Source organism: Somniosus microcephalus, unplaced genomic scaffold, assembly GCF_052327205.1.
Source record: "Somniosus microcephalus isolate GS21.2 unplaced genomic scaffold, FLI_Smic_1.0 unresolved_chr7, whole genome shotgun sequence".
Lineage (NCBI taxonomy): Eukaryota > Metazoa > Chordata > Chondrichthyes > Squaliformes > Somniosidae > Somniosus > Somniosus microcephalus.
This window is the reverse complement of record NW_028225185.1, coordinates 28,304,270-28,318,645: the sequence shown is the minus strand read 5'-3', so window position 1 is coordinate 28,318,645 and position 14,376 is coordinate 28,304,270. Positions and strand designations below refer to the sequence as shown.

At 51.5% G+C, this 14,376-nt stretch overlaps 1 protein-coding gene across 1 annotated transcript in view; it reads left to right on the top strand.

Annotated features, from left to right (window-relative positions):
* The window catches only part of LOC147086684 (centromere protein K-like), an 86,412-nt gene that overhangs the window by 53,253 nt on the left and 18,783 nt on the right, over positions 1 to 14,376 (top strand). The window lies entirely within an intron of this gene.

Below are 14,376 nucleotides of genomic sequence, written 5' to 3'. Positions count from 1 at the left end.
GGGGGGGAGCAGGGATTGACGCGCTGGGCAAGGGGTCAACGGCGAGGCGGATTTTCAAGGTCGGGGGGGGGGGGGGGGGGAGAGGAGAGGGTGCTTTCGGAAGCGGGAAGAGGAGGAGAAGAGGGAGCAGGGCTTTGGCACATAGCCGTGCTGGCTATCACGTCAAGATTGGTGTCAGTTCAACTGGCGTGCAAACAGGTCTACAATTACTTGAAAGACTGTGTTGAGCTACATTGTTTGGTGGAGAAGTGAAACAAAGAATAATTGGCTTGCGAGATATTGTTTCGCCAGTCTAAAAATATCCACCTCCCAGTTTCTACACCCTCCAAAGAAAGACTCGCATTTCTCCAGCACCTTTCACCAACCTCAGGACGTCCCAAAGCGCTTCACAGCCAATGAAGTACTTTTTTTGAAGTGTGGTCACTGTTGTAATGTAGGAAACGCAGCAGCCAATTTGTGCACAGCAAGCGCCCACAAACAGCCAATGTGGTAATGACCGGATAATCTGTTTGTGATGTTGGTTGAGGGATAAATATTGGCCCCAGGATATGGGGGATAACTCCCCCCTGCTCTGCTTCCAGTAGTGGCCAGGGTATCTTTTATGTCCACCTGAGAGAGCAGACGGGGGCCTCGGGTTAACGTCTCATCCGAAAGACGGCACCTCCGACAATGCGGCGCTCCCTCAGTACTGCCCCTCCGACAGTGCGGCGCTCCCTCAGTACTCCGACAGTGCGGCGCTCCCTCAGCACTGCCCCTCCGACAGTGCGGCGCTCCCTCAGTACTGCCCCTCCGACAGTGCGGCGCTCCCTCAGTACTGCCCCTCCGACAGTGCGGCGCTCCCTCAGTACCGCCCCTCCGACAGTGCGGCGCTCCCTCAGTACCGCCCCTCCGACAGTGCGGCGCTCCCTCAGTACTGCCCCTCCGACAGTGCGGCGCTCCCTCAGTACCGCCCCTCTGACAGTGCGGCGCTCCCTCAGTACCGCCCCTCCGACAGCGTGGCGCTCCCTCAGTACCGCCCCTCTGACAGTGCGGCGCTCCCTCAGTACTGCCCCTCCGACAGTGCGGCGCTCCCTCAGCCCTGCACTGGGAGTGTCGGCCTAGATTTTTGTGCTCGATTCTCTGGAGTGAGACTTGAGGCCACGACCTTCTGACTCAAGAGGGGAGAGTGAGACCCCCTGAGCCACGGCTGACACCAAGGAGTCCTTTCGGCCCCTCAAAATTTTTCCGCCGTTCTATGGCGTGGTGGCTGGGCCGTAGTTGATTACCATTTACCAGACTATGCACCAAATGCCTTGCGAGCCTTGGGGATTGCGGGATCTGGAACAAAGGCAGACAAGGTGAAACGAAGTTGAAATTTAACTCTAGTAAAGGTTTTTCGATTGGTGCTTAGAGAATTGTAAAAGTGTTATCAAGTGAGTAAAGGTTATATTTAACAGAAGAATATTAACCCAGAACACGAGACTCCCTGCTCATCTCTTGTTTTAATTTGTTTATGGGATGTAGGCGTCGCTGGCAAGGCCGGCAGTTCTTGCCCATCCCTAGTTGCCCTTGAGAAGGTGGTGGTGAGCCGCCGCCTTGAACCGCTGCAGTCCCGTGTGGTGAAGGTGCTCCCACAGCGCTGTTAGGGAGGGAGTTCCAGGATTTTGACCCAGCGACGATGAAGGAACGGCCGATATATTTCCAAGTCAGGATGGTGTGTGAGACTCAGAGGGGAACTTGGAGGTGGCGGTGTTCCCCTGCACCTGCTGCCCTTGTCCTTTTAGGTGGAAGAGGTCGCGGGTTTGGGAGGTGCTGCCGAAGAAGCCTTGGCGAGTTGCTGCAGTGCATCTTGTAGATGGTCCACACTGCAGCCACGGTGCGCCGGTGGTGGAGGGAGTGAATGTTTAAGGTGGTGGACGGGGTGCCGATCAAGCGGGGCTGCTTTGTCCTGGATGGTGTTGAGCTTCTCGAGTGTTGTTGGAGCTGCACTCATCCAGGCAAGTGGAGAGTGTTCCATCACACTCCTGACTTGTGCCTTGTAGATGGTGGAAAGGCTTTGGGGAGTCAGGAGGTGAGACACTCGCCGCAGAATACCCAACCTCTGACCTGCTCTTGTAGCCACAGTATTTATGTGGCTGGTCCAGTTAAGTTTCTGGTCAATGGTGACCCCGAGGATGTTGATGGTGGGGGTTTCGGCGATGATAATGCCGTTGAATGTCAAGGGGAGGTGGTTAGACTCTCGCTTGTTGGAGATAGTCATTGGCTGGCACTTGTGTGGCGCGAATGTTACCTGCCACTTATCAACCCAAGCCTGAACGCGTCCAGGTCTTGCTGCATGCGGGCATGGACTGCTTCATTATCTGAGGAGTTACGAATGGCGCTGAGCACTGTACAGTCATCAGCGAACATCCCCACTTCTGACCTTATGATGGAGGGAAGGTCATTGATGAAGCAGCTGAAGATGGATGGGCCTAGGACACTGCCCTGAGGAACTCCTGCAGCGATGTCCTGGGGCTGTGATGATTGACCTTCAACCACCACAACCATCTTCCTTTGTGCTAGGTATGACTCCAGCCAGTGGAGAGATTTCCCCCTGATTCCCATTGACTTCAGTTTTACTAGGGCTCCTTGATGCCACACTCGGTCAAATGCTGCCTTGATGTCGAGGGCAGTCACTCTCACCTCACCTCTGGAATCCAGCTCCTTTGTCCATGTTTGGACCAAGGCTGTAATGAGTTCTGGAGCTGAGTGGTCCTGGCGGAACCCAAACTGGGCTTCAGTGAGCAGGTTATTGGTGAATAAGTGCACTTGATAGCACTGTTGATATTCTAATAGTAGCTGTGAGATCTTTAACACCTGAACTGACAGACGGGACCTCGCTTTAAAGTCTCGGCACCTTCGATGGTGCAGCACTCCCTCAGAGTGTCCAGGAGTGTCAGCCTAGATTCTGAGCTCGTGTACCTACCCTGGGAGTGTTTGATGGGACAGTGTAGAGGGAGCTTTACTCGGTATCTAACCCGTGCTGTACGTACCCTGGGAGTGTTTGATGGGACAGTGTAGAGGGAGCTTTACTCGGTATCTAACCCGTGCTGTACCTGCCCTGGGAGTGTTTGATGGGACAGTGTAGAGGGAGCTTTACTCTGTATCTAACCCCGTGCTGTACCTGCCCTGGGAGTGTTTGATGGGGACAGTGTAGAGGGAGCTTTACTCTGTATCTATCCCGTGCTGTCCCTGCCCTGGGAGTGTTTGATGGGACTGTGTAGAGGGAGCTTTACTCTGTATCTAACCCATGCTGTACCTGCCCTGGGAGTGTTTGATGGGGACAGTGTAGAGGGAGCTTTACTCTGTATCTAACCCGTGCTGTCCCTGCCCTGGGAGCGTTTGATGGGACAGTGTAGAGGGAGCTTTACTCTGTATCTAACCCGTGCTGCACCTGCCCTGGGAGTGTTTGATGGGACAGTGTAGAGGGAGCTTTACTCTGTATCTAACCCGTGCTGTACCTGCCCTGGGAGTGTTTGATGGGGACAGTGTAGAGGGAGCTTTACTCTGTATCTAACCCGTGCTGTACCTGTCCTGGGAGTGTTTGATGGGACAGTGTAGAGGGAGCTTTACTCTGTATCTAACCCGTGCTGTACCTGCCCTGGGAGTGTTTGATGGGGACAGTGTAGAGGGAGCTTTACTCTGTATCTAACCCGTGCTGTACCTGCCCTGGGAGTGTTTGATGGGACAGTGTAGAGGGAGCTTTACTCTGTATCTAACCCCGTGCTGTACCTGCCCTGGGAGTGTTTGATGGGGACAGTGTAGAGGGAGCTTTACTCTGTATCTAACGTGCTGTACCTGCCCTGGGAGTGTTTGATGGGGATAGTGTAGAGGGAGCTTTACTCTGTATCTAACCCGTGCTGTACCTGCCCTGGGAGTGTTTGATGGGGACAGTGTAGAGGGAGCTTTACTCTGTATCTAACCCGTGCTGTACCTGCCCTGGGAGTGTTTGATGGGGACAGTGCAGAGGGAGCTTTACTCTGTATCTAACCCCGTGCTGTACCTGCCCTGGGAGTGTTTGATGGGGACAGTGCAGAGGGAGCTTTACTCTGCATCTAACCCCGTGCTGTACCTGCCCTGGGAGTGTTTGATGGGGACAGTGTAGAGGGAGCTTTACTTTGTATCTAACCCGTGCTGTACCTGCCCTGGGAGTGTTTGATGGGACTGTGTAGAGGGAGCTTTACTCTGTATCTAACCCCATGCTGTACCTGCCCTGGGAGTGTTTCATGGGGACAGTGTAGAGGGAGCTTTACTCTGTATCTAACCCGTGCTGTACCTGCCCTGGGAGTGTTTGATGGGACAGTGTAGAGGGAGCTTTACTCTGTATCTAACCCCGTGCTGTACCTGCCCTGGGAGTGTTTGATGGGGACAGTGTAGAGGGAGCTTTACTCTGTATCTAACCCCGTGCTGTACCTGCCCTGGGAGTGTTTGATAGGACAGTGTAGAGGGAGCTTTACTCTGTATCTAACCCCGTGCTGTACCTGCCCTGGGAGTGTTTGATGGGGACAGTGTAGAGGGAGCTTTACTCTGTATCTAACCCGTGCTGTCCCTGCCCTGGGAGTGTTTGATGGGGACAGTGTAGAGGGAGCTTTACTCTGTATCTAACCCGTGCTGTACCTGCCCTGGGAGTGTTTGATGGGGACAGTGTAGAGGGAGCTTTACTCTGTATCTAACCCGTGCTGTACCTGCCCTGGGAGTGTTTGATGGGACAGTGTAGAGGGAGCTTTACTCTGTATCTAACCTGTGCTATACCTGTCCTGGGAGTGTTTGATGGGGACAGTGTAGAGGGAGCTTTACTCTGTATCTAACCCCGTGCTGTACCTGCCCTGGGAGTGTTTGATGGGGACACTGCAGAGGGAGCTTTACTCTTAATAACCCGTGCTGTACCTGCCCTGGGAGTGTTTGATGGGGACAGTGTAGAGGGAGCTTTACTCTGTATCTAACCCGTGCTGTACCTGCCCTGGGAGTGTTTGATGGGACAGTGTAGAGGGAGCTTTACTCTGTATCTAACCCCGTGCTGTACCTGCCCTGGGAGTGTTTGATGGGACAGTGTAGAGGGAGCTTTACTCTGTATCTAACCCATGCTGTACCTGCCCTGGCAGTGTTTGATGGGACAGTGTAGAGGGAGCTTTACTCTGTATCTAACCGATGCTGTACCTGCCCTGGGAGTGTTTGATGGGACAGTGTAGAGGGAGCTTTACACTGTATCTAACCTGTGCTGTACCTGCCCTGGGAGTGTTTGATGGGACAGTGTAGAGGGAGCTTTACTTTGTATCTAACCCGTGTTGTACCTGCCCTGGGAGTGTTTGATGGGACAGTGTAGAGCGAGCTTTACTCTGTATCTAACCCGTGCTGTACCCGCCCTGGGAGTGTTTGATGGGACAGTGTAGAGGGAGCTTTACTCTGTATCTAACCTGTGCTGTACCTGCCCCGGGAGTGTTTGATGGGGACAGTGTAGAGGGAGCTTTACTCTGTATCTAACCCGTGCAGTACCTGCCCTGGGAGTGTTTGATGGGGACAGTGTAGAGGGAGCTTTACTCTGTATCTAACCTGTGCTGTACCTGCCCTGGGAGTGTTTGATGGGGACAGTGTATGTTGTGTATGTAATATGTGTGCTACTTTGAACCTATGGACAGGACTGCACTACTTGTAGGGCGTAGTGATACGCAGTACCACTCCTGGCCATAGGGGTATAAATAGTACTGTGGGTACTGATGTCCCCTCAGTTCCCGCCGGTGGGCATGAAGTAAAGACCTACGTATAGTCCCTGCCTCCAACCAGTAAAGACCTGTTTGAGTTATACGTTTAAGCCTTTGTGTTAATTGTTCAATACAATACACATACTTAACACTGGCGACGAGTCAGGTTCTTACCCTGCGGCAGCTGAAGAGAGGTTTCAAACATCACCACCCTACTAGAAGTGACAGGCTTTAGGACTCTGAAGCCTCCATCAGCGACTGAGCACTGGAGTGCAGCAGCCATCCTGACAGCTTCCAGCGACTGACAGAAGTCTTTCTGCAGTTTCCTTGTTCAACCTAGGTGGTGGGGTAAGCCGTGCAGCGTTGGCTGCAAAGACAGGGCTGGGGAAGTTGGAGAAGATAAGGGCGATCGCAATCCCTGATAAGAGCCGCGGTGAAACGCGCGAGCGGGTAAGCCAGAGCCCGGGAGGGAGCGAGCAAGAGCCGCTTCGGTCGGGAGCCACTTCGCGATCCAGCGATCGCATCCGCTGATAAGGGCCGTGTTGTGTATGTAATATGTGTGCTACTTTGAACCTATGGACAGGACTGCACTACTTGTAGGGCGTAGTGATACGCAGTACCACTCCTGGCCATAGGGGTATAAATAGTACTGTGGGTACTGATCTCCCCTCAGTTCCCGCCTGTGGGCATGAAGTAAAGACCTACGTGCAGTCCCTACCTCCAACCAGTAAAGACCTGTTTGAGTTATACGTTTAAGTCTTTGTGTTAATTGTTCAATACAATACACATACTTAACACTGGCGACGAGTCGGTTCGAACCCTGCGGCAGTTATTCCACGGCGGCTTCGTCCAAAGACAGGACGTTGAAGAGAGGTTTCAATCCTCAACACCCCACTCAAAACTGAAGGGCAGCAGAAATCCTGACAGCTTCCAGTGACTGGAAGCGACAGGCATTAGGACCCTGAAGCCTCCATAACCTCGTGGGTAAGCCAGAGCCCGGGAGGGAGCGAGCAAGAGCCGCGCGAGCGGGTGAGCCAGAGGCCGGGAGCCGCTTCAAGTGCGAGGCGCAGCGCGGGCCAGCGATCGGGACCAAAGATAAGGGCCGCACTGGGACTGAAAGGCGCGGCGGCTGCAGAAGCTCAAGGTGCGAGAGCCGCGGTGCACAGCGCGGGCTATCGATCGCACAGAAGATAAGGGTCGCACTCGGGGGCTGAAGGGAGACGGCGTCGGGGGACGGGTGGAGACCGCCAAGCGCGGGAAAACCGCCATTTTGTGGGCGGAGGACGACGGCAAGAGCGGGAAGCCGCCATCTTTGATAACAAGTAAAGAAAATAAAATCTGAGAAATTGCAAATCTACAATGCCTAAACACGGGAATATTAGCACCTTTGATAGTGACCTCGAAGATTGGGCCATATATGTTGAAAGAGTAAAAAATTATTGTAAGGCCAATAAAATTCGTGACCAAGATAAAGCTCTAACATTATTAAATTTAATGGGTGCGAAGACATACGGGCAATTGAAACACCTGTCATCACCAGATGAACCGGCGGATAAGACGTTCGATGAGATTGTTACTGTCCTGAAAGATCATCTAAACCCCACGCCGCTGATGCTAGCGGAACGATTTAAATTTTACGACAGAAGGCAGCTACAGCATGAAAGCAATGCTGAATATTTGCTGGAATTGCGTAAATTAGCGAAATATTGCCAGTTTGGAACGGGACTGACAGATGCACTACGAGACAAATTTGTGTGTGGTTTATTTAAACAGAATACACAAAAGCGACTGCTCGAGGAGAATGAGCTGACGCTTGAGAAGGCGGTCACTATGGCAGCAGCACACGAAGCCGCAGCGAGAGGCACGGCAGTAATGCAGCTACGGTCACCGGAGCTCAGTGCACACAAATTGGGTGTGAGTTCTGGCAAATGTTATCGTTGTGGAAAGACAACGCATGATCAGAACCAGTGTTGGTTTAAAAACCAAGAATGTAGAACTTGTGGTAGGCTTGGACATATAGCTAGAGTATGCAGGTCAGGGAAGAAGACCAGCAACAAGAAGTCACCGCAAGGAAAATACGCAAAGGTACACAAGGTGACCGAACAGGAGTCCGATTCAGACGCTAGCAGTAATGAACTGGCTAGCTTAAGCTGTAATGAACTGGCTAGCTTAAGAGTACTCAACGCTGGTAAGGGTGCAGACCTCCAGACAATTTGGGTCACTCTTCAGATAGAAGGAGTCCAAGTAAAACTGGAATTGGACACTGGATCGGCATTGACGGTCATAAATAAGAAAGATTACGGAAAGTTATTCCAACATATTCCCCTACAGGATACGGGGATTATATTGAAAACATACACGGGGCAAAGAGTGTACCCCATCGGGAAAATAGAGGTTGCAGTGGTCCACAAGGGCGAAGATAGTCAAATAATGGACTTATATGTGATATCTGAAGGAGGTCCTCCACTACTAGGACGGGAGTGGATTAGGAAAATGAATATGGACTGGCATTTCCTACAAACAATAACGAGTGAGAACTCGGTGAAGATAGTCGGCCCAGACTCTGGAACGGATGATGGTAAGCCCAACTCAGGTGCAAAAGACAAAGTTTCAGCACAGAATTCCACTGAGCAACAACAACATAGTTTAACTGTGGATTCTGAGTCTGGCAAGTCTACTGATGTGCCCATTTCTGAGGGACACCGGGCTCGAACTCAACTCCATTTCAAACTACAACAGCAATTAGAACAAATGCTTCGCCGTTTTGAGCAAGAGTTGAATGCAACGAAAGAGTTCTTTGATATAGAGTTGGAGAATCTGGAAAGACAACAGAAGCAGCTGATGGAGAAAATGGAGCAGGAGCACACAAAACGTCTGATGTCAGAGGAGTTAACGGTCAGCCAACTCCGACATATGCTGAAGGACAGGACTCTGAAATGGGAAAAACTTGAACACGAACTTCAATATTCAAACGAAAGGGGTTCGGAGCTCTCAAAGGTTATTGGAAGAGCTGAGGTGGCAACACAGACTGAGATGACTGCAACAGAGCAGCCCTTGGATGCCAAAAGTACGCTGACTCACGTCAACGTAGAACAACAGACCGCTGAAACAGCTGCTCCGGTAGAGGGATTGAATAGTCCGATCAATCAATCTCCAAAAGAAGTTGAAGTAGTAAAATCTCAAATGAGGTCATTAGTAAACGACTTGCTGAAAGCCCAGAAAAAGCTGGATGAAGAGGTACGCATGAAGAAGTCTCTTCAGGAAAGATGTCTGGACTTGGAACAAAAGCTGGCTAACGCCCAGCTGGGTATGGAGGAAATAGAAGACCCTCTCGCTGGCCTAGATCAGGACGACACCGAATATTACTATGTCCTGTCCTGCCCAACTTGTAACTTCGACTCCCACCATACAGAAATCATGGAGGAGCACCGAAAGTCTACGGAACATCGGGAGAAGGTGGCTCTACTACGGAAAAAGGAGGGAGAGAAGGAGGAACTGCGCATGCAGCTGGCAGCTGACAGTGGAGCCCAGAGAGTCTCCAAGAAGCAGAAAAGGAAAAGTCGAAACAGAAGATGACCCATCTGAACCATTATTACCTCTACCAGATCACACACGTGGTCCCTCCGAACGGAGCCAATTCAGTTCGGAAGTTCAAACTGTTAAATCCATGGAAGGACTATTGAATGAGTCACTCCAGCAACGTGAACCGACTCCACCACAGAGATTGAATCTGTGAACTGTTTTCCGCAGAGACTGAATCTGTGATCTGTTTTGACATGAAGTTATCTATGTTATTCTGTTATGTAAACCTGAAGTTATATATGTATATATGTTATTACGTTATGTTAAATGGGGAGATGACTGTAAAGCTAGGAAGGGAGGAATGTTGTGTATGTAATATGTGTGCTACTTTGAACCTATGGACAGGACTGCACTACTTGTTGGGCGTAGTGATACGCAGTACCACTCCTGGCCATAGGGGTATAAATAGTACTGTGGGTACTGATCTCCCCTCAGTTCCCGCCTGTGGGCATGAAGTAAAGACCTACGTGTAGTCCCTACCTCCAACCAGTAAAGACCTGTTTGAGTTATACGTTTAAGTCTTTGTGTTAATTGTTCAATACAATACACATACTTAACAGTGTAGAGGGAGCTTTACTCTGTATCTAACCCGTGCTGTACCTGCCCTGGGAGTGTTTGATGGGGACAGTGTAGAGGGAGCTTTACTCTGTATCTAACCCGTGCTGTACCTGCCCTGGGAGTGTTTGATGGGACAGTGTAGAGGGAGCTTTACTCTGTATCTAACCCCGTGCTGTACCTGCCCTGGGAGTGTTTGATGGGACAGTGTAGAGGGAGCTTTACTCTGTATCTAACCCATGCTGTACCTGCCCTGGCAGTGTTTGATGGGACAGTGTAGAGGGAGCTTTACTCTGTATCTAACCGATGCTGTACCTGCCCTGGGAGTGTTTGATGGGACAGTGTAGAGGGAGCTTTACACTGTATCTAACCTGTGCTGTACCTGCCCTGGGAGTGTTTGATGGGACAGTGTAGAGGGAGCTTTACTTTGTATCTAACCCGTGTTGTACCTGCCCTGGGAGTGTTTGATGGGACAGTGTAGAGCGAGCTTTACTCTGTATCTAACCCGTGCTGTACCCGCCCTGGGAGTGTTTGATGGGACAGTGTAGAGGGAGCTTTACTCTGTATCTAACCTGTGCTGTACCTGCCCTGGGAGTGTTTGATGGGACAGTGTAGAGGGAGCTTTACTCTGTATCTAACCCGTGCTGTACCTGCCCTGGGAGTGTTTGATGGGACAGTGTAGAGGGAGCTTTACTCTGTATCTAACCCGTGCTGTAGCTGCCCTGGGAGTGTTTGATGGGACAGTGTAGAGGGAGCTTTACTCTGTATCTAACCCGTGTTGTACCTGCCCTGGGAGTGTTTGATGGGACAGTGTAGAGGGAGCTTTACTCTGTATCTAACCCGTGCTGTACCTGCTCTGGGAGTGTTTGATGGGACAGTATAGAGGGAGCTTTACTCTGTATCTAACCCGTGCTGTACCTGCCCTGGGAGTGTTTGATGGGACAGTGTAGAGGGAGCTTTACTCTGTATCTAACCTGTGCTGTACCTGCCCTGGGAGTGTTTGATGGGACAGTGTAGAGGGAGCTTTACTCTGTATCTAACCCCATGCTGTACCTGTCCTGCGAGTGTTTGATGGGGACATGTAGAGGGAGCTTTACTCTGTATCTAACCGTGCTGTACCTGCTCTGGGAGTGTTTGATGGGACAGTGTAGAGGGAGCTTTACTCTGTATCTAACCCGTGCTGTACCTGCCCTGGGGGTGTTTGATGGGACAGTGTAGAGGGAGCTTTACTCTGTATCTAACCCCTGCTGTACCTGCCCTGGGAGTGTTTGATGGGACAGTGTAGAGGGAGCTTTACCCTTGTGTTCACATAAAGCTCTGCTGCCCCGTGTCCTAACTAGCACCGAGTCCAGTTTCCCAATCAATCCCTGTGATTCGGCGCAGGTGAAAGGGTTCCGAGAGGCTGGGGGTGGGGGGAGGGGCGAGCAACGCGGCCCTCTCCAGCGACCACACGCTTCGCTCTCCCGGGGACCTGCGGGCTGGGCCGCGTTGCGCGCTAGTCTGTTGATCGCCGGGCTGAATTCCCTCCGCGGGATTGGGCGGGGGGGGGGGGGTGCAGGCTGTCTCCGACATTGCGCTGCGCTGCAAGGCAATGCTGCTGTAACACGAGAACGGTAACTCCTCCTGGGCTCCAGGTACACAATGTTCCAGAATCACATTGCTGGCGTGCGTCCCATTACCTGGCAGGTGGGTGTGGGCTGGGTTCTTGCTTTTGTTGATGTGGGTGTCGCTGGCAAGACCCAGCATTTATTGCCCGTCCCTAGTCGCCCTCGAGAAGGTGGTGGTTAGCCGCCGCCTTGAACCGCTGCAGTCCGTGTGGTGAAGGTGCTCCCGCAGCGCTGTTAGGGAGGGAGTTCCAGGATTTTGACCCAGCGACGATGAAGGAACGGCCCGATGGTATTTCCAAGTCGGGACTTGTTAGGGAAGGCTTTACAAATCTACACAATCACATGAAAGACAGGACTAGAATTGTCGAATCAGACAGCGCAGGAGGAGGCCATTCGGCCCACCATGCCTGTGCCGGCTCTTTGAACGAGCTCTCCAATTAGTCTCACTCCCCCCGGCTCTTTCCCCACAGCCCTACAAATTTTTCCCCTTCAAGTATTTCTCCAATTCCCCTTTTGAAAGTTACTATTGAATCTGCTCCCACCGCCCTTTCAGGCAGCGCGTTCCAGATCACAACAACTCGCTGCGTAAAAAACATTCTCCTCATCTCCCCTCTGGTTCTTTTACCGATTATCTTCAATCTGTGTCCTCTGGTTACCGACCCTCCTGCCACTGGAAACAGTTTCTCCTTATTTACTCCATCAAAACCCTTCATGATTTTGAACACCTCGATTAAACCCCCTCTTAACCTTCTCTGCTCTAAGGAGAACAACCCCAGCTTCTCCAGTCTCTCCACATCACAAGTCCCTCCTCCCTGGTACCATTCTGGTCAATCTCCCCTTAACCTTCTCTGCTCTAAGGAGAACAATCCCAGCTTCTCCAGTCTCTCCACATCACTGAAGTCCCTCATCCCTGGTACCATTCTGGTCAATCTCCCCTTAACCTTCTCTGCTCTAAGGAGAACAATCCCAGCTTCTCCAGTCTCTCCACATCACTGAAGTCCCTCATCCCTGGTACCATTCTGGTCAATCTCCCCTTAACCTTCTCTGCTCTAAGGAGAACAACCCCAGCTTCTCCAGTCTCTCCACGTCACTGAAGTCCCTCATCCCTGGTACCATTCTGGTCAATCTCCCCTTAACCTTCTCTGCTCTAAGGAGAACAACCCCAGCTTCTCCAGTCTCTCCACATCACTCAAGTCCCTCATCCCTGGTACCATTCTCGTCAATCTCCCCTTAACCTTCTCTGCTCCTTGGAGAACAACCCCAGCTTCTCCAGTCTCTCCACATCACTGAAATCCCTCATCCGTGGTACCATTCTGGTCAATCTCCCTTTAACCTTCTCTGCTCCAAGGAGAACAACCCCAGCTTCTCCAGTCTCTCCACATCACTGAAGTCCCTCATCCCTGGGACCATTCTGGTCAATCTCCCCTGCACCCTCTCCAAGGTCCTGACTAGGCTGCCACTCTTTAAAAAGGATAGAAAGACTCCCATTTCTCCAGCACCTTTCACCACCTCAGGACGTCCCAAAGTGTTTCACGCTCAATGAAGTACTTTTTTTGAAGTGTGGTCACTGTTGTAATGTAGAAAACGCGGCAGCCAATTTGCGCACAGCAAGCTCCCACAAACAGCAATGTGATAATGACCAGATCATCTGTTGCAGTGATGTTGGTTGAGGTATAAATATTGACACCGAGGAGAACTCCCCCCCCCCCCCGCTCTTCTTCGAAATAGTCGCCATGGGATCTTTTACGTCCACCCGAAAGACGGGTGGTATTTCTAGCAGTACGGACCAGATACTCCCCTCACCCCCCCGCGCCCGCACAGGAGCACATTCAGCAGAAGCTCCGTCGGATTTTGCCTCTCTCCCGAGCCCAGGGACGCTGCAGGAACCTGAAGACAATCTGCTACCACTGCCCCGGTCTTGCTGCAATTGTACAGGGCCCTGGTGAGACCACACCTGGAGCACTGTGCACAGTTCTGGTCTCCTTATCTAAGGAAGGATATACTTGCCTTGGAGGCGGTGCAACGAAGGTTCACTAGATTGATTCCTGGGATGTGAGGGATTGTCCTATGAGGAGAGATTGAGTAGATTGGGCCGATACTCTCTGGAATTTAGAAGAATGAGAGGTGATCTCATTGAAACATATAAGATTCTGAGGGGGATTGACAGGGTAGATGCTGAGAGGCTGTTTCCCCCTGGCTGGAGAGTCTAGAACCAGGGGTCACAGTCTCAGGATAAGGGGTCGGCCATTGAGGACTGAGATGAGGAATTTCTTCACTCAGAGGGCGGTGAATCTTTGGAATTCTCTACCCCAGAGGGCTGTGGAGACTCAGTCGTTGAGTATATTCAAGGCTGAGATCGAGAGATTTTTGGCATCTAGAGCAATCAAGGGATCGTGGCGGGAAAGTGGACTTGAGGTAGAAGATCAGCCGTGATCTTATTGAATGGCGGAGCGGGCTCGAGGGGCCGAATGGCCGACTGCTGCTCCTAATTCTTCTCTTCTTACGACACTCGGTAGAATAGCCAGGTGCACCAACACTGACGCCCAGTGGAATAGCCACAGAATGTTGTTAAAATATGTATTGAGATGTCAGTCCTCATTCTGCGAGGGCTCTCTGAGATTTCGATTGCTGCTAATCACCACAACTGTGTGGCGTGTCCGCCCTGTAATAAACACCCTTAGACATCAAAGACCTGGTCAACGCTTGGCAGGGTAGAAATTGTGACCGGCGCTCGGTGTGCACCTGAGAGGGCTAGTGCCTGTGTCAAAATGGGGCACGTGGACATAGCAATGGTTTGGAGGAGGGAGCCAAATGTAATATTTCCAAGTTTGCTGACGACACGAAACTAGGTGGGATTGTGAGTTGTGAGGAGGGTGCAAAGAGGCTTCAAGGCGATTTAGACAAGTTGAGTGAGT